We start from the raw sequence: 5257 nt of genomic DNA on the forward strand, positions 1-5257 counted from the left end.
AATTCACACTCTGGGTAGAGCCTGGACCCAGTGAGATACTTCCTGGATGGCTTTTAACTGAACAGAGAAGGAACCAAAAATAAAGAAGAGGCATAGGGCCTAGAGTCACAGAAAAAGGCAAGACAGAATGGCAGAGAATGCTGGCACCTCACAAGGTAGTGGGCAGGGGTGCCAAGGTCGGGGATGGGCTTCAGGAAGAGGTAGGAATAAAGCAGGCCCACGGCACAGCATCCAGCAGGCCTGGGCCAGTTCAGACGTCCAGCTCTTCCTTTATAGTGATGCACAAGGGGCAGATGCTCAAGGGCTCAGGAGGCCTATCACCCCACACACCCCCAAGGTAAAAGTAGGGCCGCACCTCCCAGAAGCGTGCATGGAAGGTGTATAGGTGGCAGTTATGTTCAGCATCATAGAAGGACAGCTCACCCTCTTTGCACTCCAGCTCCACACGTAGGCAGCACGGGATGGTCAGGATCAGGGGTGAGGTGGCCGGGTCCAGGTCACACAGTGTTCCAACTCCACACCCTGCGTGTGGCACACGTACCAGAAGCCAAAGCGTGTGTCATGGTGGCAGCTGTGTGAGTGGTCTTCTGTACCTGTATCTGGCCTCAACCGCACCACACCCACCTGCCAGCTCTATAGGTCACCAAGGGCCACCTCCCAAGCATGGGAGCCTTGAGAGAAGGTGCAGGATCCCAGCAGGAAGGGTTCTGAGGAGAAGTGCTCTGGTTTTCCACCTGCAGGCAGTAGCCATGGTTGGTGACGCTGGTGAGGTCATCAGACACTGAGAGCCAGCCTGCTGCAGTGTTGGGATCGAAGCTGAAGGGCACTGGGGGCAGAAGGGGGACAGTCAGCAAATCTGATACTCTCCCACCTGCCACACCAGGTGGTGTCCCCAGGGCCCCAAAATGACCACCTCAGTTCTAGTTGCCCTGGGTTGATGGAAATCATGGGTTCAAATGTAATGGCCAAAATGTATGTGAAAATCCTAGGCCCCACCCAGTGGCCCAGAATGTGCCTTTATTTGGAAATGGGCATTACTATAAATACAGTTATAGTAATAAATACTTAACTGTATTTATTACTATAAATACAGTTAAGACGAAGTCAGACTGGAGCAGGGTGGAACTTTAACCCACCTTGACTGTGCCCTTATAAAAAGGGGAATGGAGACAACACATGAGGGAAAAAGCCATGTTGTAGAGGGCAGAGGGTGAGGTGCTGCAGCTGCAGGCCAAGGGCAGCCAGGCCTGCCAGCCAACACCAGAAGCTAGAAGAGATACAGAGGGCCCCTGCCACAGGTTTCAGAGGACCACAGCCCTGCTGTCACCTGAGCATGAGCTTCTAACCTTCATAACCATGAGAGAATATATTTCTGTCATTTAAAGCACCCCGTGTGTGGTCCTTTGGTGACCTTGGATGGAGAAAGCCTTTCATTATACACGTTACAATTCTGAATAGAGGAAGTATTTCTCTTTCTGAAGAGGACAGAGGGTCAGGGCCTGTATAGGAAGGTGGTCTGCCAGGAGGGGCTGCAGCCATCAGGCAGGAGGGAGATGACCAAGGTCAAGGGCCTGCTTGGAGGTCAGTGGAGAGAATGGGTAGAGCCTGACAGAGTGGAGCTTGGCAGGAGCTCTGTGCTAGCATGAGTACCTTCCCGGGGCACGAACACCTCCCAGAAACCCTTACCAGATTTGATGGAACTGATCATCTTCTTCCACACATGGTACTGCAGGGAATCCAGGTACTGGCAGGGGTTGAAGAGCATGCCAGGCTGGATGGGTTCCAGCTCCACCGTGCAGAAAAGCCTGTGGAAGGAGGACTGGGCATGGTGGGTGAAGTTGGGCCAAAGCACCTAGGCTTATCTGGGTTCACTGGAAATGGACAACAGACCTTGCTCCCTTGCCTCAGGCCTAGGTTTCCTGGCTGCCTTCCCCAAGACAAACCTGATTGGTCCAGGAACCAACTGAGCTGCCACACCCTTCAGGATTCAGTAGGACGGCTCATCCCACCCCAGCTGGGAAAAATAGAAATAGGAGGTTCTCCAACACTGCTGCCATCCTTTTGGACAAAAATCACACTTACACATCTGCTTGTGGCATGTGTAACAAATTGGAAGGGACCTTAACAGTGCTCTACTCAAACAAAACCAAGAGGTCACAGTCCTTTGCTTGAGCACCTCTGGTGACAGGGAACTCACTACTTCCCCTAATTCCCAAAGCCCACTCTTTTATCTTTGGACGGTTCAGACAGGGACAAAATTATTAACTATTCATCCCAGAGAACCCAAAGCCATCAAGGCACACGAGTGTGCAGGACAAGGGCCTATCCTGAAGCTCTCAGAGGGAGGAGGCTGGTCATAAAAGATGTCTAAATGTTAGATGGCCACTGAGAAGCATGAGCATCTGCTAATTAAGAAAGCTGTCATGGACCCTCATGCTTCCTGGCCTCAGGCTCACTGCTCTTGAATCCTGGCTTGGGGCTTGGCTCCAAACTGGGGAGGGTCTGTGAGTGTTCCTGGCCTTGACTCCTGCCCATCTCCTGATCTGCAGCTCTGCCAGCCCCATGAGAATTAGTTACACCTTGACTCATGGTCCTACTATCTAGACCCCAATTCCCAGTGAGTCCAGCACTTTCTTCAGCTGTCTCAAATCAGTATCCATCACTTCTGCTAGTGCACAGGAGTCACAGGGTTACTCAATCAAACATGCATAATGGGGCTGGGGATGTGGCTCAAGCGGTAGCATGCTCGTCTGGCGTGCGTGCAGCCTGGGTTCGATCCTCAGCACCACATACAAAGATGTTGTGTCCGCCAAAAACTAAAAAATAAATATTAAAAATTCTCTCTCTCTCTCCCTCTCTCTTTAAAAAAAACATGTATAATGATGGCACTCCTGAGTTCTCTTTTACTTGTCTATGCCAAAATGTGTGTGGAACTATAACTTAAAATTATTTCTTAATAAAGGCACTGCAAAGAAAGGAGAGGGGGTGTGTGGAGTACCTCCTTCTGGGCACAGTCAGCTTCCTGCCAGCTAACCAGTGTTCTCCAAACTGTTGGTCTGATACATGCATTAGTAGGTGATAAAATAAATCTACTGCTTCTTTCCTTTCTGAGTGCTGGGGATGGGACCCAGGACCTCATACACACCTGGCAAAAGCTCTACAACTGAGCCACATCCCCAGCTCCAAATTTTAGTGTTTTCACATTGTGTAACTTCTTCCAGAGTACAATGGGCATTTCCAGAATTTTACTTTTATTTTTTTACATATATAGGTGATGTAGGGTGTGACTCATTCATTCACAAACGAGCCGAAAAACAAATGTGTTTCTAAGGGCTAAAGTCTAAATATTTCTGAAAAATTCTTAGCTAGGTTAACCCTTATTTCCTAATCACTTTTTCCTTTCTATAACAAAGACTTCTCCACATTACTTTTACACTGTAAGTTGTTCCCTGGTTTATACCTATTGGAACTCTGCGCATTAAGATGCTAAAAGAATGATAGAGAACCAACCAGTGGGCCTGAGCCAAGGGCCTCTCCTGGCAGTTAGACAAACTTTGGGATCAGCTGAGGATGGTGACTGAGCTGCAGAAACCTTAAGGCTCTACATCCCTTGCCAGGTCCTGGGCTCCTCCCCCACTTCTAAACTGAGGGTTCGTGGGCTACCCACACTGGTGCCGCTCAGAGGGACCTGGCCACCTCTGCTGGCTGGGCCAGGCCACTCAGAAAGGGGCAGGGCTGTCTGGAGAAGGTCGCTGACCCTGTATCCCACTTCCTGTTTGCACTCTGACCCATCCTGGGCCGGCCTTGAAGAAGGCAGACCCAATAGATAACCACATTCGCGGTGGGGGTCTTAAGGAAGCCCCCGGAGCTGGAGCGGGGAGCCCTGGAGGCCTGAGCACACGCAGCGCTAGCTGGCTGGAGGGCGGAGCCCGGGTGCAGGGATGGGGTACAGCCGCGGCCACCACGTGTGCGCTGGATCACTGGGCGCTCACCGCCACTCTTACCCGAAAGTCGTGGGCAGGGTCCTTCACTGGCTGCACGCGATGTCCCCAGTGGCGGGGGTCGGTCTGGCATGAGCAGCAGAGCAGCTCCTTGTCCTCCAGGCAGAAGAGACTCAACTGGCCGCGGGGTGCAAATGGCAGAGGCGCAAGGATGAGGGGCCTGTCCAGCGCGAGTCCTTGGCCTCCTCGCGTAGCAGCTTCTCCACCAGGTTGTTCAGGGTGTGGTTGGTGCGCAGGTCGGCGGGCGACGACCAGTCCTCGCACACCGGGCATGTGGGCGCCATTGGCACTTCCTTTAGCGGCTCACGCACCCACGGCAGAAGTTGTGGCCACAGTGCACTGTCACCGCATCGCGGAAGAGGTCGCAGCAGATGGCGCAGAGCAGCTCCTCTTTGAATGAGCCGGAAGGCCCGGGGGACGGGGCAGGCCAGGGCTCCACGACCCATGAGCTGCGGGCTCCGGCACCCGTAACTTCGGCTTGCGTCTCTCCCAAACCGCTAAGCGGCCGACTGTGGGGCGGTAGGCGGTGCCCGACCCCTTCCTCTCGCAGCGGTGAGCGGCGGCGGTGCTGGCCAATAGTGAATTGAGTGCTTGGCTGGTTCCGCCCCACTTCCTGTTTGCGCATGAAGGCGGGAAGAGCGGTCGGGCTGCGGAGCTGACTGTAGCCGCCCTCTGCCTATGGGCACCTCCCTCAGCCGAACTGCGCGCCCTGGTGTCACTGGACGCCTGCGTCCTTATTGAAGTGGGAAATGAAGTCTAGGAACCCCTTCCTTAACTGAGTCCTGGAAACCTCTGGCCCGCGACACCCAGGATCCTGACTTGGTTCCCAAGTCGTGGCTGGGTCTTAAAGCAGCTTCCGTGGGCTCGCGCTTAGAGTGGCGGTGCCTTCGTAAAGGCTTGTCACTCAAGCCATCGTCCATCACTTCTTTTGGCCAGTCTTCTGGCCTGGAGGAAACAGGTGAGGAAAGCGGGTGGTGAGAAGACCTCTGAGAAGGCAGAAGACGCGGTTCTTGTCCCGGGGTTGAATGAATCTAGTGTTTCAGGATGTGTTTGCTTGTGAGGAAAATGACTGTAACCTATCTCGTCCCTATGAAATGTGAGGCTGAAAGTGAGGTAAGGGTGGAGCATGCTCCTGACATCAGGCAGGTCTCCATTAAAGCAAAGAAATAAAAGACTTCTTTGAACTAGAATCCAAGCTGAATTCCTGCAAGGTTTGCGGGGCTGAGCCCCTCTGATTCCCCTTTCCTGCATCAGTG

At 53.0% G+C, this 5257-nt stretch overlaps 1 pseudogene; it reads right to left on the reverse strand.

The window, feature by feature from the left end:
• Positions 1-250: 250 nt before the first annotated feature.
• Positions 251-4626, reverse strand: LOC143389484 (E3 ubiquitin-protein ligase TRIM35-like; annotated as a pseudogene).
• Between the last annotated feature and the right edge of the window lie 631 nt (positions 4627-5257).

The sequence above is a fragment of the Callospermophilus lateralis genome, unplaced genomic scaffold, assembly GCF_048772815.1.
Source record: "Callospermophilus lateralis isolate mCalLat2 unplaced genomic scaffold, mCalLat2.hap1 Scaffold_63, whole genome shotgun sequence".
Lineage (NCBI taxonomy): Eukaryota > Metazoa > Chordata > Mammalia > Rodentia > Sciuridae > Callospermophilus > Callospermophilus lateralis.